Below are 22,828 nucleotides of genomic sequence, written 5' to 3'. Positions count from 1 at the left end.
CTGGCGGGGCAACAAAGGCCGTTTCCGCCAGCTGGCGGGGCGGAAATGCCTCCGGCGCCGGCCTAACCCCTCAATGTTGGGGCTCGGCCCCCAAAGATGCGGAGCATTCCGCACCTTTGGGGCAGCGCGATGCCCGTCTGATTGGCGCCAGTCGGCGGACATCGCGCCGTTTGGGGAGAATTTCACCCGAGATGAGCAACTTTATCCAACTATGATCAAATATTGTGGATTCTACTTATGTGAATCTCAACATCTTGCCTGTTGACTGTGACATTTATTTGTAACAAAGGGGCTATATTTTCTGTAATTCCATGGAGCACTAAAGAGGATCTGTAGCTCGTTGCACTCTGGCATTGACAGTAACGGTGCAGCAACTCCAGCCCCAGCAGAAACTGCGGCCGCAATTCTCCCATCAGGAGACTAAGTCCCGACGCTAGAGTGAAAACCGGAATGTTTCACTCCGGCGTCGGAGGCCGTTCCCAGCCCCCTATTCTCCTGCCCCCGGGGGGCTAGGAGCGGCGGCGTGTAATTTACACGCGCTGGGCCCGCTGCGTAAATGACGTGACTGGTGCTGCGTAAATGACGTCACCCGCGCATGAGTGGTTGCCGTCCTCCCCGCGGCCGCCCCACAAGACGATGTCGGATGGATCTTGCGGGGCAGCGGAGGAAAGGAGGTCCTCCTTCAGAGAGGCCGGCCCGCCGATTGATGGGCACCGATCATGGACCAGACCCCCTTTGAGCCCCCCCTGGTGCAGGAACCCCCCTTGCCCTCCCCACAGGCAGCGCCCCCCAGCGTTCCCGCCTGTTCCCGCCGTCAGCGACCAGGTGTGAACGGCGCCGGTGGGAACCCGTCGTATTGGGCAGGCCGCTTGGCCCATCCGGGCCGGAGAATCGCCGCTCGCCCATTACCAACGGCAAGCGGCGATTCTCCCAGCGGCCAGCCGTGATTCGCACCGCGCCGGTTTGGGGGGGGGGTGGGAGAATCGCGTGCGGGCGGCGGGGCGGGACCCGCGCAGCACCCGGGCGATTCTCCCACCCGGCGTGTGGGCGGAGAATTCCGCCCTGCGTTCTCCAAATCCACACATCCTATGCCATCCAAGTCGGGAGCGACACCCCGGATGTCAACTTCTTGGGGAAGGTAAACACACGTTCATAGAGTGTGTTATTAGTGTTATTAGTGGCAGTGCACAATAGTGACCGGATGAAGTGTAGAGCGTCAGGGAGGACTTCCTGCCAGCGAGAGGCTGGGAGGTTCCTGGCCAGCTGGACGGCCCTCCAAACCGTCCCATTCTCCCGTTCTACTTGCCCGTTCCCCCAGGGGTTGTAGCTGGTCATCCTGCTGGAGGCGATACCCCTGCTGAGCAGGAACTGACGCAGCTCATCGCTCATGAATGAGAATCCCCTGTCACTGTGAATGTAGGCAGGGAAACCGAACAGAGCGAAGGTGGTGCTGAGGGCCTTGATGACGGTGGCAGACGTCATATCGGGGCATGGTATGGCGAAGGAGAATCTGGGGTACTCATCGACCACACTGAGAATGTACGTGTTACGGTCGGTGGAGGGGAGGGGCCCTTTGAAATCCACGCTGAGGCGTTCAAAGGAGCGGGAAGCCATCACCAGGCGCGCACGGTCTGGTCGGTAGAAGTTTGGCTTGCACTCTGCACAGACCTGGCAGTCCCTGGTGACTGTCCTTACTGCTTCGACGGAGTAGGGCAGATTGCGAGCTTTGACCAGGTGGTACAATCGAGTGACCCCTGGGTTACAAAGGCTGTCTTGTAAGGCCCGGAGTTGGTCCACTTGTGCGCTGGCACATGTACCTCGGGAGAGGGCGTCTGGGGGCTCGTTGAGTTTACCGGGGCGATACAAGATCTCGTAATTTTCGGTGGAGAGCTCGATTCTCCACCGCAAGATTTTATCATTTTTGATCTTGCCCCGCTGTGTGTTATTGAACATGAAGGCTACCGACCGTTGGTCCGTAAGGAGAGTGAATCTCTTACCGGCCAGGTAATGCCTCCAAAGCCGCACAGCTTCAACGATAGCTTGGGCCTCCTTTTCGACGGATGAGTGTCGAATTTCAGAGGCATGAAGGGTGCGGGAAAAGAATGCCACGGGTCTGCCTGCCTGGTTTAGAGTGGCGGCAAGGGCGGCGTCTGAAGCGTCGCTTTCTACTTGGAAAGACAGTGACTCATCCACTGTGCGCATCCTGGCCTTGGCGATGTCTGCTCTGATGCGGACGAAAGCGTGTTGTGCCTCGGCCGCGAGGGGGAATTGGGTGGACTGGATGAGTGGGCGGGCCTTGTCCGCATAGTTTGGGACCCACTGAGCGTAGTAGGAAAAGAACCCCAGGCAGCGTTTGAGGGCCTTGGGGCAGTGGGGGAGGGGAAGTTCCATGAGGGGGCGCATGCGGTCGGGGTCGGGCCCGAGAAGTCCATTTTGGACAACATAGCCGAGAATGGCTAACCGGGTCGTGCTGAACACACACTTCTCTTTGTTGTAGGTCAGGTTGAGAAGAGTGGCAGTGCGGAGGAATTTATCGAGGTTGGCATCGTGGTCCTGCTGGTCATGGCCGCAGATGGTGACCCGCAAACCGTACTGGTCGACCATTCGGTCCATCTCTCTTTGGAAGACCGAGACCCCATTTGTGACACCGAAAGGGACAGTGTATGGCCGGTCCAACTTCCGGATGGGGAGCTGGTGGTAGGCAGATTTCAGGTCAATTGTTGGGAAAACCCAATACTGCGCAATCTGATTGACCATATCAGATATGCGTGGGAGGGGGTATGCGTCGAGCTGCATGTACTGATTGATGGTCTGGCTGTAGTCCACGACCATCCTGTGTTTCTCCCCAGTTTGAACCACTACCACTTGGGCTCTCCAGGGACTGTTGCTGGCCTCGATAATACCCTTCTTAAGCAGCCGCTGCACTTCGGACCTGATGAAGGTCTTGTCCTGGGTGCTGTACCGTCTGCTCCTAGTGTCAATGGGCTTGCAATCCGCAGTTAGATTGGCAAAAAGGGAGGGGGGGGGATCAACCTTGAGGGTCGCGAGGCCGCAAACGGTAAGGGGGGGGTAAGGGCCCGCCGAATTGGAGGGTGAGACTCTGGAGGTTGCACTGGACGTCCAGGCCCAACAGGAGTGCAGCGCAGAGATTAGGAAGGACATAGAGGCGGAAGTTACTAAATTCTACGCCCTGGACCGTGAGGGTGACTGTTCAAAAGCCTCGGATCGGGACAGAGTGGGATCCGGATGCTAGGGAGATCCTTTGATTGGCAGGGTGGACCACGAGGGAACAGCGCCTTACCGTATCTGGGTGAACGAAGCTTTTGGTGTTCCCGGAGTCCAGCAGGCACGAGGTCGCGTGGCCGTTGATTTTAACCATCGTCGACGCGCTGGCCAGGTCGAGATTGGTCCAGCGTCATCGAAGCGAGCTGCGGGTAGCCATCGGATGCTTCGGCTGGCGAGCGTGTGCGGTTCCGATGTCGGGATGTCCGGGGAACCTGTGGGGAACAAGATGGTGGCGCCCATGGTGCGCACATTGCGGGGTCGGGACACGTTGGCGGCGCCCATGGGGTGCAGGTGGCCGAAGGGGGACAAGGTGGCGGTGCCCATTGGTCGCACATGGTCCCGGGAGCAGAAGATGGCGGCTCCCATTGTGCGTCTTCTTGTGTGGGGGAGGGGGCGATAGCGGGCGCGATCGCAGCGGCTGCGCGGGCCTGGCACACAGCCGCGAAGTGGCCCTTTTTACTGCAGGCTTTACAAACTGCAGTGCGGGCCGGGCAGTATTGGCGGGGGTGCTTCTGCTGACCGCAGAAGTAGCAGCGGAGACCCAGGGGTGCGTGGATCGGCGTGCAGCGCAGGCGTATTGCGAAGGCAGGGCCCCGTCTGAGTAGGTCGTCGGCGGGTTCCAGGAGGGGTAGAAGGGTGGGCTGCGCGGCGGGAGAGGTACGATTGTACGTTACGGGATGCGACCGCCATGGAGCGCGCCAAGGTTTTCGTCTCTGCCAGTTCGAGCGTGGCCCCTGCCAGCAATCGTTCTCGGATGCGGTCCGAAGCAGTCCACGTCACGAAGGCATCGCGCTTGAGGAGATTCGCATGTTCGGCGGTCGTGACGGCCTGACAGTCGCAGTCCCGGACAAGTGGAATTAGGGCACGCCAGAAGTCTTTGATGGACTAACCAGGTAGTTGCGAGCGGGTGGCAAGTACATGCCTGTCGAAGAGCGTGTTTGCCTTTGCGCGTAGTGTTCTTTGAGGAGTTCCATTGCTTTTGTGTAAGTCGTGGCGTCTTGGATCAACGGGAACACGCTGGAGCTCAGTCTGGAGTACAGGACGTTTATCTTCTGAGCCTCCGTTGGCTCGGGGTCCGCCACGTTGATGTAAGCCTCGAAACATGCTAGCCAGTGAGTAAAGTCTTTCCTGGCGTCGGGCGAGTGCGGATCCAGCTGCAGACGATCGGGCTTAATTCGGAAATCCATTCTGTGGAAATCTGACTGTAATAAATTGATGCACGATCAATTGCACAAAGACTAAAGTTGGGTACAACTGTGGCTTTATTACAGTCAGATACGTGGCCTCCTGCTGCAGCTGGCGAAATGGCAGGGCACTGGAGGTCATGCATATTTATACAGTTCTCCGTGGGCGGAGCCAGCTGGCAGGAGCTACGGGTGAACCTGAAGTGCAGGTCCTACCTTACATCTCCTATTACAGTGGATCACCACAACCCTGTACACACAAAGCAAAAGAATAAGTTGCTCATTCCTTAATCACTCTGATACTACATTAGAGTGCAACCAGGAGAGCCAGCTCAACTCTCGCTCAATGTTCCATGTATTGCCAAGAGAAGGTAAAAAGCTAAGGGTAAGGGTGGAATTCCTGTAATTTCCACTGTTGGTGTGACAAAGCTTAGTAGTTTGGAATTTTATTTCCCTTTGGGCTCAAAGGCGGAGGTTGAATAGCTTATGACTCTCACAGACCTTCGGCCAGATTCTCCATTCCGGAGACAAAGTATTACTGCCAAGGGTACCGTCGGCTGGCGCTGCTCTTGCCAGTGGTACACTCAATAGCAATGCCCCCCCACCCACTGGTCCTGCATTGACTGCCACCGTTTTTTGCTTTGCCTGAAGTTAGATTCCGATCATCTTCTATTATCTGTTTTATTACGTGTTCTGGTTTTACTAACCTGTCCTGTGCCCTCGGCCCCTTTAACTAGTTGAAAGTCCTCATCATTAACCTGCACTTCTACCTTCTCCTTTACCTTGGATTTTCTAATTCTCCATTCAACAGAACCCTCCCCCAACTATTTAGTTTTAAACCTTATCTACAGCTCCAGTTATACGATTCGCCAGGACTCTGGTTCCAGCAGACCAATGAGGGATCAGCGTGGGTCCTGGGGAGCGGGGTTTGGGTCAGAGTGATAACAGGAGCCAGTGTGCTAACACCTATATTAAAGACCCTGTGCCTGTACATAAATTACCCTTGTTAGTTGCCAATAAACACTTATTCTTCTTTACTGCCACCTACCTGGTATTGCCTCGAGCCACCACATATCCATTTAATGTAATGAAAATGAAAATCACTTGTCACAAGTAGGCTTCAAATGAAGCTATTGTGAAAAGCCCCTAGTCGCCACATTCCAGCGCCTGTTCGGGGAATCAAACCATGCTGCTGGCCTGCCGTGGTCTGCTTTCAAAGCCAGCAATTTAGCCCAGTGTGCTAAACAGAAAAGAGTATACGTTCTCAGTGAAATCACTGTACCTGAAAGGCAACTTGTTTTGAAAATATCTACTACCCTCCACCCAGATAGATCCCCTTTTCACTCCCTTCCCACACACCACCGTAACCCCCATGTACTCTGCCTCTTGGTGCATAAAAATGGCTCAGGGGCCTATAAGCTGGAGTCAAGAATTGAAATAAGACTCCTGTCTATTCCAACCAGTTGTGATGAACACACCGCCCATTTGGGAACAGGTTGAGCAGGCCTTGAAGAATTGATGGGTCTGAGTTTCCATCTGACAACCACACCAATTTTCAATGTGCATGGGTCAGTGGACGCGTCGACCACGGTAAAATTTCTGCTTTTCTGGCATGCTGGTGTGGGTGGTGCTGATTAATCAAAGATACTGGTTTGAGGGGAGTATCATGCTATTTGTTTTCTTTAAAGAAAGTTCTGTACGTCTACCTTGATTTGGCATGTTTATTTCTTTTTGATACTGTCCCTATAAAGACTCCAGCAGAAGCCAATAAAGCGGGAAGGGTTCGAGGCAGACCGATAGCACAAATTCTGGTAAGTGGAGAATTCTGTTTAGACTGTGGCGGATAACAGAAATTTCACTGATATAATGGAAGAACGTATGATCAGAATGAAGGTAATTTAATATGTGCAATTATGTTTTTAGTATCTGGTTTTGTAGGAGTGGTTGGGAAATATTCATCTTTTTGGGCAGAATTTGAACACAGGAGTTGGGCGTCTTGTTGAAGTTGTACAAGACATTGGTAAGGCCACACATGGAATACTGGGCGGGATTCTCTGCAAATGGGGCTATGTCCCCACGCCAGCGGAAAAACCGGCACCAACGGCCCCCCCAGGTGAGGAATTCTCACCTTTCTATGGGGCTAGTTTGGCGCCGGAGTGGTTGGCGCCGCTCCAGCCTGGTGCCGAAGGGCCGGCGCGAATTCGCGCATGTGCGGAACGGCTGCCGTATTTCCGCACATGCGCAGACCAGCCGGTGTATTTCCGCGCATGCGTGGGGGTTCCCTTCTCTGCGCCAGCCCACGGGCAATATGGCGGAGCATTACAGGGGCCCGGTGAGGAGGAAAGAAGGCTTCCACGGAAACAGCCCGCCCGCAGGATCGGTAGGCCCCGATCGCGGGCCAGGCCACCGTGGGGGCCACCCCCAGGGTCGGATCCTGCCGCACACCCCCCAGGACCACCCCTGCATGCTCACCTGCCAGGCCCTGCTGTGCGTGAGGCGAGTAATTCACGCCGGCAGGACTGGCCAAAACTGGACGGTCCCTCGGGGCACGGAGAATCGCCGGGGGGGGGCGCTGTAAACAGCCCCCGAGGGGCATGGCAGGTATCTCGCTGCCACACCAAAAATGGCGCCGGAGAATAGGGCAGCCGGCGTGGGGGCGGCATTCGTGCTTCCCCCCAGGGATTCTCCGACCTGGCGGGGGTTCGGAGAATCCCGGCCACTGTGTCCAGTTCTGGTCACCCCATTATAGGAAGGATATTGTTAAACTAGAAAGAGTGCAGAAGGAATTTACGAGGATGGTACCAGGACTTGATGGTCTGAGTTAGAAGGAGAGGCTGGATAGGTTGGGACTTTTTTCCCTGGAGCGTAGGAGGCTTAGGGGTGATCTTATAGCGGTCTATAAAATAATGAGAAGCATTGATAAGGTAGATAGTCGACAGCTTTTTGCAAAGGTAGAGGAGTCTAGAACTAGAGGGCATAGGTTTAAGGTGAGAGGGGTGGGATACAAAAGAGATCAGAGGGGAAATTTCTTCACACAGAAGGTGGTGAGCATCTGGAATGGGCTGCCAGAGGCAGTGGTGGAGGTGGGAGGGCAGGGTGGGAGTAGAGAGATATGAGCCAAATGTGAGCAAGTGGGACTAGCTTAATGATAGAAACTTGGGGAGCAGCCCTAAGTCGTGGTCCACATAGGTACCAACGACATAGGTAGGAAAAGGAATAGGGATGCAAGGCAGGAATTCAGGTAGCTAGGGTGGAAACCTTAGATCTAGGACAAACAGAGTTATTATCTCTGGGTTGTTACCCGTGCCACGTGATAGCGAGACGAGGAATAGGGAGAGAGAGGAGTTGAACACGTGGCTACAGGAATGGTGCAGGACGGAGGATTTCAGATTTCTGGATAATTGGGGCTTCTTCTGGGGTCGATGGGACCTCTACAAACGGAATGGTCTACACCTGGACCAGATGGGTACCAATATCCTGGGGGGGAAATTTGCTAATGCTCTTCGGAGGGTTTAAACTAGTTCAGCAGGGGCTTGGGAACCTGAATTGTAGCTCCAGTATACAGGAGTAGTGAGGTCATGAGTAAGGTTTCAAAGTTGCAGGAGTGTACCGGCAGGCAGGAAGGTGGTTTAAAGTGTGCCGTCTTCAATGCCAGGAGCATCTGGAATAAGGTGGGTGAACTTGCGGCATGGGTTGGTACCTGGGACTTCGATGTTGTGGCCATTTCCGAGACTTGGATAGAGCAGGGACAGGAATGGTTGTTGCAGGTGCCGGGGTTTAGATATTTCAGTAAGCGCAGGGAAGGTGGTAAAAGAGGGGGAGGGGTGGCATTGTTAGTAAAGGACAGTGTTACGGTGGCAGAAAGGATGTTTGATGAGGACTCATCTACTGAGGTAGTATGGGCTGAGGTTAGAAACAGGAAAGGAGAGGTCACCTCGTTAGGGGTTTTCTATAGGCCTCCGAAATGTTCCAGAGATGTAGAGGAAAGGATTGCAAAGATGATTCTGGATAGGAGTGAAAGCAACAGGGTAGTTGTTATGGGGGACTTTAACTTTCCAAATATTGACTGGAAACGCGATAGTTCGAGTACTTTAGATGGGTCCGTTTTTGTCCAATGTGTGGAGGAGGGTTGTCTGACACAGTATGTAGATAGGCCGTCGAGAGGCGAGGCCATATTGGATTTGGCCGTCGAGAGGCGAGGCCATATTGGATTTGGTACTGGGTAATGAACCAGGACAGGTGTTAGATTTGGAGGTAGGTGAGCACTTTGGTGATAGTGACCACAATTCGATTACGGTTACTTTAGTGATGGAAAGGGGTAGGTATATACCGCAGGGCAAGAGTCATATCTGGGGGAAAGGCAATTATGATGCGATGAGGCAAGACTTAGGATGCATCGGATAGAGAGGAAAACTGCAGCGGATGGGGACAATGGAAATGTGGAACTTGTTCAAGGAACAGCTACTGCGTGTCCTTGATAAGTATGTACCTGTCAGGCAGGGAGGAAGTGGTCGAGCAAGGGAACCGTGGTTTACTAAAGCAGTCGAAACACTTGTCAAGAGGAAGAAGGAGGCTGATGTAAAGATGAGGCATGAAAGTTCAGTTAGGGTGCTCGAGAGTTACACGTTAGCTAGGAAGGACCTAAAGAGAGAGCTAAGAAGAGCCAGGAGGGGACAGGAGAAGTCTTTGGCAGGTAGGATCAAGGCTTTCTATAGATATGTCAGGAATAAACGAATGACTAGGGTAAGAGTAGGGCCAGTCAAGGACAGTAGTGGGAAGTTGTGCTTGAAGTCAGAGGAGATAGGAGAGGTGCTAAATGAATATTTTTCGTCAGTATTCACACAGGAAAAAGACAATGTTGTCGAGGAGAATACGGAGATTCAGGTTACTAGACTAGAAGGGCTTGAGGTTCATAAGAGGAGGTGTTAGCAATTCTGGAAAGTATGAAAATAGATAAGTCTCCTGGGCCGGATGGGATTTATCCTAGGATTCTCTGGGAAGCTAGGGAGGAGATTGCTGAGCCTTTGGCTTTGATCTTTAAGTCATCTTTGTCTACAGGATTAGTGCCAGAAGACTGGAGGATAGTAAATGTTGTCCCCTTGTTCAAGAAGGGGAGTAGAGACAACCCCGGTAACTATAGACCAGTGAGCCTTAACTCTGTTGTGGGCAAAATCTTGGAAAGGTTTCTAAGAGATAGGATGTATAATCATCTGGAAAGGAATAATTTGATTAGAGATAGTCAACACGGTTTTGTGAAGGGTAGGTCGTGCCTCACAAACCTTATTGAGTTCTTTGAGAAGGTGACCAAACAGGTGGATGAGGGTAAAGCAGGTGATGTGGTGTATGTGGATTTCAGTAAAGCGTTTGATAAGGTTCCCCATGGTAGGCTACTGCAGAAAATACGGAGGCATGGGATTCAGGGTGATTTAGCAGTTTGGATCAGATATTGGCTAGCTGGAAGACGACAAAGGGTGGTGGTTGATGGGAAATGTTCAGACTGGAGTCCAGTTACTAGTGGTGTACCACAAGGATCTGTTTTGGGGCCACTGCTGTTTGCCATTTTTATAAATGATCTGGAGGAGGGCATAGAAGGATGGGTGAGTAAATTTGCAGATGACACTAAAGTCGGTGGAGTTGTGGACAATGCGGACGGATGTTACAAGTTACAGAGGGACATAGATAAGCTGCAGCGCTGGGCTGAGAGGTGGCAAATGGAGTTTAATGCAGAAAAGTGTGAGGTGATTCATTTTGGAAGGAATAACAGGAAGACAGAGTACTGGGCTAAGGTAAGATTCTTGGCAGTGTGGATGAGCAGAGAGATCTCGGTGTCCATGTACATAGATCCCTGAAAGTTGCCACCCAGGTTGAGAGGGTTGTTAAGAAGGCGTCCGGTGTGTTAGCTTTTATTGGTAGAGGAATTGCGTTTCCGAGCCATGAGGTCATGTTGCAGCTGTACAAAACTCTGGTGCGGCCGCATTTGGAGTATTGCGTGCAATTCTGGCCGCTGCATTATAGGAAGGATGCGGAAGCATTGGAAAGGGTGCAGAGGAGATTTACCAGAATGTTGCCTGGTATGGAGGGAAGATCTTCTGAGGAAAGGCTGAGGGACATGAGGCTGTTTTTGTTGGAGAGAAGAAAGGTTAAGAGGTGACTTAATTGAGGCATACAAGATGATCAGAGGATTGGATAGGGTGGACAGTGAGAGCCTTCTTCCTCGGATGGTGATGTCTAGCACGAGGGGACATAGCTTTAAATTGAGGGGCGATAGATATAAGACAGATGTCAGAGGTAGGTTCTTTACTCAGAGAGTAGTAAGGACGTGGAATGCAGTGTCTGTAATAGTAGTGGACTCACCAACACTAAGGGCATTCAATTGGTCATTGGATAGACATATGGACGATAAGGTAATAGTGTAGATGGGCTTTAGAGTGGTTTCACAGGTCGGCGCAACATTGAGGGCCAAAGGGCCTGTACTGCGCTGTAATGTTCTATGTTCTATTTTGGCAGCATGGACAAGCTGGACCGAAGGCCTGTTTCCATGCGGTAAACATCTATGGCTCTACAATTTTATGTTCCCCTGCTGGCAGCAGTTATAGGGATGTGGCTGTAAAATCTTTTCGATGGTCTTCCTACCAGGCTGCCATCCAGAGCTCTCTAAAAGATCTGACCCTTCCCCCTCCATCCTGGCCTCCACACCAACATCCCCAACCTCCTCTGCCCACCCTGCTGGGCCTCATCTCCCCATCCCATCTGACAGCTGCACCATTATCTGGTCCTGGACTCCTGGGATTTAAACTGTGGGAACTACTTGCAATCCCAGTCTTGTTGATTGCATTTTCTGGCACTTCAGGGATTAGAGAGCTGCTGGCCAAGCAGATTAGCCAATAGCTCCATGAGGCGGATCGTCCTCTCCAACAGGGGGTGGAAGTTCAGCCACCAAACAATTAACACGTGGGAATGTTAAATGGCTGTGAGGCAGGCAGTATCAGTGGGGGGTGGGGGGTTGTTATCTCCTCACTCCTCGGACGCGGGAAGAGAAACCCCACCATCCTAAAAATCCTGGCTCATATTTCACAATAACATTTGTGTGGGAAACAAATCAAATGACCATTTTTATTATATATTAATTTAATCATTGACTTTTCTGTTGAATTGCAGGAAACATAAGAAAATGGTAAAAAGATATTTCAGGTTGAAAATAAGTAAGAGGTAGTTTGTCGGTAATGTATGCATCAGTACTGGGGATGGGATATAGTTTGATGATTTGGTAGTGTTGGGAAACTGGCCCTGTGGTATGGAAGCATTGGGAGAGGAGTGTTGGAAGGAGGGCCGCTGAATATTAGTGGGATTGTACTGGGAAGACGACAGACTGAAGCATTGCTCATGGGTGTCTCCGAATATTGGTGAAACAGGGCTGGAAGATAATCAGAAGCGCAGTGATCTGGAAGTACTTGACAGCTAGTCAAATTTAGGAGCACAGGTAATATTATATTATGCGTTAGAAGTGCATAGGTTTTTGGCTAATGAGGGGGAGCATTGAAGAATCTGGAGGCTTTTTAAAAAAAAATAGTTATATAGGGGTGCAGGAATACCAGAACAAATCTTGTGATTCACGAGTGGAGGAGTTGTGGGACTACAGAATATCGGTGGCAATAATGTTTCATAGAACTGGGGGATGTGTATCTGATAGCATTGGGTGTCTGGTGTCTATCACTGGTGAGGACGTTAATGGTTTACTGTGAGGTTATTGCTTGCCTTAAAATGGATAGGAGGAGAAAGACAATGGGCTGGATTCTCTGATTTTGAAGCTATGTCTGGAGCATGGGTCTAGTCTTACTACCAAAAAGTCAGCGTCTCCCCCGATTTCGGCGTAAAATGGATTCACCGACCAAACGCCGAACGCGATTTCGGCATCGGCAATCGGAGAATCCTGCCCAATGGCATTTCGGGAAGGAAGGGGCATATGGCATTCCCAAAATGACCAGGGAATATTGGATTGCATTCCTCTCTACCCTCAGACTTCCCAGACACTTAACCAGTCGGTGTAACTTGTTTTTTCTTAAAATTTAACCAGGACATAATTTTTAACGTGTTGTGCCATAAAACCAGAAGGAAGTCATTTAAATACAAATTTTGTTTGATGCAATAAAAACCTTGTAGTTACCAAGGCAACAGATGTCAGAAGTCTCAGAACGATTCATGAAATAAGCCTACAATGTCAGAACAAGCCACATCTATAAAGGATTTTAATGGAAATGGGTTCAGAACCCAGTTAGTTGTTATTCAAAGATTCCTTTTTTTCTCCGAATCTGTTATTATTATGACTGTTAACCTGACTGGAGGGCAGAAGAATAAGTATGGATAATGTATTATGTCCAGCTTTTAGTTTGGTCTCTGCAATGTCAACAACATCATATCCTTTAAGTGCTGGGGATCAGCCGGGGGAGCCAACAGTTTTTTTTGGGAGGTCTCTCTAAGGATCTCTCATTAATTACAGCTCATGTAGGCTTGATTTTCATGAATGCTAATGGAGGCTGCCTCTGGGAAAACCAATTTTGCAGTGGGAGACCTTAAACAAATGTTAGGCCCTTTATTTGCAATGTGAAGAGGGATAAATGTCCGTTCCATGCATGAACCTTAGTTGCCGATGCCTTGGCCTTTACTGCCATGGTGCACTTTTGTTGGTAATTAACATGTATTTCCTCCCTGCCACATTGGAGACTGTTGCATGTCCAAATTTCTCGGCGGACATGTGAGAAAACAAGAAAATCAACAAAAGAAAAAAATTAAAGTAAACCAAACTAAATGCAAACAAGGAACCAAAACACCCAGCTTGCATGTGCTTATCAGTGGTCTAAGTGTGCTCCAAAAGGCCACCAAGACATTTGAAAACTCAGCTGGCACATTTGAGGCACTCCTTATAAAATACTGGGTAAATATATACAGATTTAATTCACATCATTATTGAATACTTGATGAGACTTTCACACATGGCCGTCACCGTCTGTGCAACCCCTTGGACACCTTCACTCCTGGTGCCGACGTCGGCCACCAGGCTCTCCACTGTGGTCACCATCCTAGCAGTGTTGTCTTCAGTGTCACGCATTAATGACGACATCTCCTGCGCCTGTGGCCTCTCGGACACCTCCAAGCGGCTATGGATCTGCTGGAGTGACGCTGATATCTCCCTCTGAATATCCCGGCTGCTCCCTATTGTCTCCATCAGCTCCGGGTACCTCTGTACCACAGGCTCAGCATCAGGCTGGGACTCAGCTCGGTCCTGGGATCCGGCAGCCCACCAACTGCTGTCAGGTTTAGGGGTTCCTGCCTCCAACTGATGCGCATCAGCAGCAATGTGGTGCTCACCAGACTGTGTCCTTGATGCCTGTCCACTAACATGTCCCACCGAGGTGTGTGTATCTGCGCTGGTGGAGGGTGGGGATGACAGCTGTGCCGCGACTACGGTTGCATCCTCGGACCTCTCCTCTGAAGTGGTCTCGTAGAAGGCAGAAGAGGGTGCAGCCCGGGATGGGCCGGCGCCATCGGCTGGAGGACCGGCGGTAGAATGGACATGTGGTCAATGGGAGGGATGGGTCAGTCAGTCGGGAAGGCAATGACCACTCACATTTGACACGTCCCCCGGATGGAGCCTGGTGGTTCCTCACCTCTGCGGCATCTGCCAGCCTCCATGTGGGTGGCAGCCCTGTCCTTGACCACCCCAGTCACCTCCAGCGCATGCTCCTCGAAGGAGGGGAGGATTCTTAGTCCAGCACACCCCACCCCACCGCCAGTCTGGGCCCTTTCCCGACAATTATGGGAGAGCTTCTCCTGAGGAGACAGAGAGCATCATTAGTCACACGTCTGGTACACAGTGGTGGGAAGGGGCGGGGGAGGGGGGGGGGGGGGGTAGTCACACGTCTGGTACACAGTGGTGGGAAGGGGTGGGTGAGGGGGGGGTAGTCACACGTCTGGCACACAGTGGTGGGAAGGGGCGGGGGGGAGAAATGCTCCCATGGGAGAGCGTGGGGGAGGGGGAGGTGTTGGTGTCTACTCAGTTGTGCTGCCTGGTGTAGGTCATTGACCTTTTACCGGCAGTGGAGACCAGTCCTCCTGGTCACACCCCAAGCTCACAGCTGCCGCCACCTCATCCCAGGCAGCACTGGCTGCCCTAGGGTTCACCCTCCAGGACTCTCATGGGAACTGGACATCCCTCCTGGCCTTCACCACATTTGGAGTCTTCCCAGGTCCGCATCGCCGAATCTTGGGACCGGTCTCCTGGGCGCTATGGTTGCGAGCTGGCTGGGATTGGCTGAGCAAGTGCAGCTCAAGTGCTGCTCGACCTGGTTAGCGGGGGGCTGGCGAGCACGGTCCCACCAAATCAGCTGGCGAGCTTTCATTTGCAGCAAGAAGCCTGTGAGGCCTCGTTAAGTGGACCAATTAATGTTGAATTGCGTTGCCGGCCTCGCTGGGCCAAGCGTCAGGAATGTTGTGGCAATTCCCGCTCGCTACCACACTCACCACACAGTTAGTGACCCAAGCTGGAATCGAACCTGGGACCCTGGAGCTGTGAAGCAATTGTGCTATCCACAAGGCTACCGTGCTGCCCAATTAGCCCTGGTGGAACCCACACTCAGCTTGGTGAATAGTTTATTGCTGATTGCAGTTGATCACACTATTGATTACATCTTCCATCACTTCTCCGTCCTGCATTTTGTGGACATACATGGACAATTTTCCAGTCAGTGGATGCTAGTTGTACTGGAACAGTTTGGCAAGGATGTGGCCAGTTCTGGAACACAAGCCTTCATTACCACATCCAGGATGTTGTCAGGCCCCAGGTATGTCCTGTCCCCAGTATGTTCAGCGACTCCTTGATTTCATGTACAGTGGATCGAATTTTATGAAGACTGACATCTCTGATACTGGGGATCTCAGGAGGTGGCCGAGTTGGATCCTCCACTCAACCCTTCTAGATGAAGATGGCTGCACATGCTTCAGCCTCACCTTTTGCACTGATGTGTCGGGCTCCCCATTATTAAGGATGTGAATATTTGTGGAGCCTCTTCCTCCCATTAGAAGCTTAATTGTTCACCACAATTGCCATCTGCAGGACTTTGACCTGACCCACTAGTTTTGGGGTCACTCACCTCCCAATATGGGAACATGACAAGCAGGTGGAACGAAGTTGACTTTTCATGTGGAGAATAAACACAAATGTGCACTGGTCGGGCAAAACGGCTTGATTCCGTGTTGCAACTCGTGCATAATGCCCATTGGGAAATTCCTTCCCATTGCAAAGCAAGGTCTTGAGCAGAGCTGACTAAAATTAGCAGAAGTCCCAAGTGATCCCCAAACCAATGAAGCTACTGATGCACTGGAATAGCCACACCAATGTTCTGTTGCAGCAGTCTCTTTAATATAATATCCTTATCCTGGAAATCCACTACCTTGAATTATACAAAATGGCTGTATTCATTGGGATTGGATTGGAAGGACAATTGAAAGATGTAGGGTTGTACAGGTTAAGCCATACCCTTTTAACTCCAGTTCTAAGAGTTCGGTTGGTGGAGGTAATCTCGAAGACCTAATGTTTCTCCTCTTACTCTCCCAAATCTGCTTTACGGGGAAATAATTCAAAGACATATCCAGCCTTTCATGCGTGTCTTGCACAAACCTTGTCACATATTTCAATGTTGGTTCCCTAAATATGTAACCGGTTGATGATGTACACTGGCAGCCTTTTTTGAAATTGTGAAAATTACAAATGCTTCAATAAAATATTTTCGGAAAAAAAAGAGCAGAGTATCCCCAAACTATTGACCTCCCAAGAGTACGGACAGAACCCCTGGGAAACATTCTTATTATGTTGAACTAAACCACAAAACAATTTATTTCAATAGATATCGTTATACAAAAACTTAATTTATAGAAATATTTTCTATTTCTGATATAGATAAACATGCACACTCATGTTCTCACCTCCCTGTCGGTCTCACGCACACACACTTCTCTCTCTGCTTCTCATGCAAACTCACTTCTCTCTCTGCCTCTCACGCATGCTCATGTTCTCACCTCTCTCTTATGCACACTCATATTCTCACTTCTCTCTCACGGACACACTTCCCCCTCTCTTCCTCATTCACCTCTCTCCCTCACACACAATAATAATCTTTATTAGGATCACAAGTAGGCTTACATTAACACTGCAATGAAGTTACTGTGAAAATCCCCTGGTCGGATACACGGAGGGGGAATTCAAGCACGTCTTTCAGGACTTGAGAGAGGAAACCGGAGCGCCCGGAGGAAACCCACGCAGCGGGAGAAGGTGCAGACTCTGTACAGTGACCCAAGCCAGGGCTTGAACCTGGGACACTGGTGCTGTTGAGCAACAGTGCTAACCACTGTGCTACTATGTCGTCCAAACACACCCGTCTCTGAAAGACACACATACGTCTCTCTCAAAGACACACTCACCCCTCTCACTCTCCGTGACTGCCCTTGACATCAAGGCAGCATTTGACCGATTATGGCACCAAGGAGCCGTGGCAAAACTGAAGTGAATGGGAATCGGGAGAATGCCCGCTGCTCATTGGAGTCATACCTGGGCAAAGGAAGATGGTTCTGGTGGTTGGAGGTCAATTATCTCAGCTCCAAGGCATCACTGCAGGTGTTCCTCAGGGTAGTGTAACATTTCAGAAGTATTTAGAAGTGCACTTGCGATGCCAAGGCATAAAAGGCTATGGGCCAAGTGCTGGAAAATGGGATTAGAATACTTCTCAGTGGGCTGCATGGTGGCGTAGTGGTTAGCATTGCTGCCTCACGGCGCTGAGGACTCGGGTTCGGTCCAGGCCCATTGTCTGTGTGGAGTTTGCACATTCCCCCAGTGTCTGCATGGGTCTCGCCACCACCACCCAAAGATGCACAGGGTAGGTGGATTGGCCACACTAAATTGACCCTTAATTGGAAAAAAGAATTGGGTACACGGAAATAATTTTAAACAAAATACTTCTCAGAATCCCTATGGTGCGGAAGGAGGATATTCGGCCCATCGAGTCTGCACTGTCCCTCCGAAAGCGCACCCCACCCAGGACCAATGCCCCCACCCTAATCCCGTAACCTCACCTAACTTTTGGGCATTAAGTGGCAATTTATCGTGGCCAATCCAGCCAACCTGCACATCTTTTGACTGTGGGAGGAAACCAGAGCACCCAGAGGAAATCCAGGCAGACACGGGGAAACATGCAAACTCCAGGGGTCGAAATCAAACCCTGGTCCCTGGCACCATGAGGCAGTAGTGTTAATCACTGTGCCACTTGGTGGTTGTTTTTGACTGGCCGAGATGCGATGGGTCATAGGCTTTTAATGTGAGGTACATAAAGCATAGTGCAGAAGGAGGCCATTTGCCCCATCGAGTCTGCACCGACCCACTTAAGCCCTCACTTCCATCCTATCCCCGTAGCCCAATAACCCCTCCTAGAAGTCTATGACTCGACAACTCCTGTTCTGAGGCCCACATCCCCTCGTTCTCCCCATGACTCCGCTCTCCACCCTCACCGTTGCTCCACTCTCCCTGTCGCTCTGCTGATTGCTGTCCACATTGCTCCGATGTCCACTCTCATCATCGCACTTCCGTCTGTTCTCCCCATCACTCCGTTCTCTGCTCCCCGTCGCTTTGAACTTCCCATCACTTCACTGTGCACTCTCTCCGTTGTTCTGCTCGCTGTCGTCCACTCTCACCATCACTCTGTGCTCCGCTCTCCCCGTCACTCCGCTGTCCACCCGGTCTGTCAGTCCGCTTTGTTCATCACTCTACTTTGTCAGTCACTCCGCAGTCTTTTCTTCTGGCCCCTCCGCAGTCCGCTCTTCCGGTCGCTCCGCAGTCCGCTCTTCCGGCCCCTCCGCAGTCCGCTCTGTCGGCCCCTCCGCAGTCCGCTCTGCCGGTCCCTCCGCAGTCCGCTCTGTCGGCCCCTCCGCAGTCCGCTCTGTCGGCCCCTCCGCAGTCCGCTCTGTCGGCCCCTCCGCAGTCCGCTCTGTCGGCCCCTCCGCAGTCCGCTCTGTCGGCCCCTCCGCAGTCCGCTCTGTCGCCCCCTCCGCAGTCCGCTCTGTCGGCCCCTCCGCAGTCCGCTCTGTCGGCCCCTCCGCAGTCCGCTCTGTCGGCCCCTCCGCAGTCCGCTCTGTCGGCCCCTCCGCAGTCCGCTCTTCCGGTCCCTCCGCAGTCTGCTCTTCCGATCACTCAGTCGTCCTCACTCTCCATCACTCCGCACTCTCCAATGTCTGTGCTCTCCATCACTCCGCACTCTCCGTTACTCTGCTGTTCGTTGTCCCGATCAATCCGCCGTCCGCTCTCCATAACACTCCACTCTCCCCATCACTCCACTCTCCATCACTCTGCTGTCTGCTCTCCCTGTCCCTCTGCTGGATTCTGGAGAAGCCAGACTCTGACTGGACAAGCAGCTTTTAGTATTTTTCCTATTTGATATGTCAGCCTGACCTGCTGTGGACAGCCTGGGAACTCACCATCGAGGCCACCCTTTAAGATTACTCGTGGATTGGGGCATCACTTGTAAAGACAGCCCTGAACCCCTTCTGTGTCCCCTCAGGGTCCCCCACTTCACCCAAATTACCTCTTTCGGGGTCCCAAAGCCTGCCCTACCTTTTACGGGCAAGGCCCCCACCAGGTCCGAACACTGCCATGGGCAACCTGGCACTTGAGAACCTTGGCACCGGCAAGTGAACCTGGTAGCCTGGCAGTGCCACCTGGGCACCCTGGCAGTGCCAGAGTGACACTGACAAGGTGCCAGGGTGTCACCCTGCCTAGTGCCCGTCTACCTGGTGCCTCAACTCTCCAGTGACACCCCCAGGAGGTGCCATCACAACTGGTTCACAACTTTGTGAACCAGGACCAAACGGCGCCCGGTTGAGTCTCGCAGGCAAGGCAGGTGAATCCCAGGTGAATTGCCAGAGTGCATATTTTAAAAAATATGCGTGATTGGATCTCGCCCAGTGATAGTGAGATCCAAATTGTGACGCGCTGCACGATTCCGTTGATTCTCACGAGACATTTTGAGCAGCACGAATCTCGATGCAGGCTTCTCACGAGGTTCCATGGCCTCGTCCTGACACCAGGTCGGGAGCAACAAGGCTGCTGAATCGTGCCCTAAATTGTTGGAAAACAATCACTCAAAATAACTTCTCTTATTAAAGCAACCAAGTGGCTTTGATTAGCTGAGGCTGTTCCAAAGTGTTTTACTGTTAGGGCTTAAGTGGTGGTTTCTCGCCACACTCCTGTGTGATCCCGATTTCACCGACGGAAACCGGCCGGTTGCATCGCAAACTGTTTGGCGCCTGGTGCAATTCTCATTTTCGGCCTCCATTCACCAGCCTCGTTTCGTTAAGTGAGAACGCAACGAGGTCGGAGGATCATGCCCAATATTCCAGGTGTGGCTGCAACAACGCCCTGTATAGTTGCTGCAAGACATCCCTGCTCCTGTACTCAAATCCTCTCACTATGAGGGCCAGCACACCATTTGCCTTTTTTCACTACCCGCTGCACCTGCGTAAGTACTTTTGAAGAATAACCACTGTTGTAATGTAGGAAAGGAAAAAGCCATTTTTTAAAAAATGCCTGTTTAATGGAGCTTTTAAGTTTTTACACAAATTTGCATAAAATAAGCAACATCAAAAAGACAGCTCCAGGTATCAATATACACCAAGTACAGCCTAAAACAACAATCAGGAATGTGAAATGAGACCTGGGTGTCCTTGTACACCGGTCAATGAAGGTAAGCATGCAGGTACAGCAAGTGGTAAAGAAGGCAAATGGTATTTTGGCCTTCATAGTGAGAGGTTTCAAGTACAGGAGCAGGGATATCTTTCTGCAATTATACATGGCCTTGGTGAGGCCACACTTGGAGTATTGTGTGCAGTTTTGGTCTCCTTATCTGAGGAAGGATGTTCTTGCTCTAGAGGGAGTGCAGCAGAGGTTTACCAGGCTGATTCCTGGGATGGTGGGACTGACATATGAGGGGAGATTGAATCGGTTAGGATTGTATTCGCTGGAGTTCAGAAGAATGACTAGACAGGGTAGATGATGCAGGAAGGATGTTCCCGATGGTGGGTGTATCCAGAACCAGGATCACAGTCTGAGGATACATGGTGGACCATTTTGGACAGTGATGAGGAGAAATTTCTTCACCCAGAGAGTGGTCAGCCTGTGGAATTCGTCACCACGGGAAATAGTTGAGGCCAAAACATTGCATATTTTCCAGCAGCAGTTAGATATAACACTTAGGATGAAGGGGATTAAAGGTTATGGGGGGTGGGGGGGGGAGCAGGATTAGGCTATTGAGTCGGATGATCAGCCATCATCAAAATGAATGGCGGAGCAGGTGCGAAGGGCCGAATGGCCTCCTCCTGCTCCTATTTATGTTTCTACTACAGTGTTAGGAACATCTTAGTTCGGCCACACTTGGGAGTATAGTGTTAAATTCTGGTCGTCACACTACCAGAAGGATGTGGAAGCTTTAGAGAGGATGCAGAAGAGATTTACCAGGATGTTGCCTGGTATGGAGGGCATTAGCTATGAGGAGAGGTTGAATAAACTTGGTTTGTTCTCACTGCAACAAAAGAGGTTGAGGGGCGACCTGATAGAGGTTTACAAAATTGAGGGGCATAGACGGAGTGGATAGTCAGAGGCTTTTTCCCCAGTGTAGAGGGGTCAATTACTAGGGGGCATAAGTTTAAGATGCGAGGTGCAAGGTTTAGAGGAGATGTACGAGGTAAGGTTTTTTTTTTAATACACAGAGGGTAGTGGGTGCCTGGAACTCGCTGCTGGAGGTGGTGGTGGAAGCAGGGACGATAGTGACGTTTAAGGGGTATCTTGACAAATACATGAATTGAATGGGAATAGAGGGATACGGACCCCAGGAGTGTAGAAGATTTTAGTTTAGATGGGGAGCATGGTCGATGTAGGCTTGGAGGGCCGAAGGGCCTTTTCCTGTGCTGTACTTTTCTTTGTTCTTTGTTCTTAAGACTGAGTGAAGCAGGGACAAAACTTCCAACAGGTTCCCGCTACGGATAAATGACCCATCTGCACCTAACCAGGATACAGGCAACAACTTAGAGCCATATCACACCCAGTTTAAAAACAGAATGACCGACAACAAAAACAATACCCAAGAAACCAGTGCCAAGGGGAAATCGGCTAACTCATACAACGCTATTTGAAATCTTCTCCAGACCCAGGCATCACATTCGTAATGGCAAAAATCAAAGACAAATTCAAGGCGAGGACCGGGTACAACCAGACTCATGTGAACATTCCATGGTTTCCCACAGAGCGAGAAAAAAGGGAACAAGAACAAATTGGAGCACCATTTCCCAGCCTCAGGAGCAAGGACAAAACAACAGCCCCTTCCCCCCCAACCCCATTAACTAAGGAAAGGATCCAGCCACCCAAAAACTAATAAAAATAGATATCTGTTTATCCATGCCACCAAGGTTCACCTTTCAACATTACCACAGCTGCTCACAAGGACTTCAAAACTGGGAAGGATATAGATAACACTCTTAATACCTCGCCAGATCCGAAGTAAAATGGGGAGGAAGAGGAGTAAGAATTGTTAGAACCACCCCTCGGGTCGACAAAACAAAGACCGACCTACCAATCACCACGTGAATCCCTCCACCCAACCCCAAGGCTAGGCCTGTCCAGTACCGAGCGATCCATAGCACCTAAAGAAACCCTCCCAAGAGGGATCACTCCATTAGATGTACACTAAGATAATAATAATCGCTTATTGTCACAAGTAGGCTTCAATGAAGTTACTGTGAAAAGCCCCTAGTCGCCACATTTCAGCACCTGTTCGGGGAGGTTGGTACAGGAATTGAACCCGCGCTGCTGGCCTTGTTCTGCATTACAAGCCAGCTGTTTAGCCCATTGTGCTAAACCAAACTGCACTCACCACAAAAAGGTTCTGACAGTAACAGTGTAAGAGGGAGAAGAATTCAGGATAATTGACTGACTCCCGCCTAAAGGGGAGTTTGGCAAACTCCCATCCTCAACAGAATACAACACAGTCCACGTGGGGCAAAAGTCACTTTGAACACACCAAGCTCACACAAGCAACAATTTGACAATGACCAGATAATCTGTTTCAGTGACATTGGTCGAAGGATAATTATTGGCCAATGTCACCCAGGGATTACTCCCCTGCCCCGAAGAGCAATGAGATCAGCCATGTCTATTTTGGGTCTCAATTTAACACATCTTCTGAAAGATTACACCACCGACAGTACAGGATTCCCTTAGTAATGCTGAGTAAAGCCTTTCGGGAATGGGACTTAAATCCCACAATCTT

Source organism: Scyliorhinus torazame, chromosome 2 (assembly GCF_047496885.1).
Source record: "Scyliorhinus torazame isolate Kashiwa2021f chromosome 2, sScyTor2.1, whole genome shotgun sequence".
Lineage (NCBI taxonomy): Eukaryota > Metazoa > Chordata > Chondrichthyes > Carcharhiniformes > Scyliorhinidae > Scyliorhinus > Scyliorhinus torazame.
The sequence above is the reverse complement of the archived record's forward strand: the minus strand, read 5'-3'. Positions refer to the sequence as shown.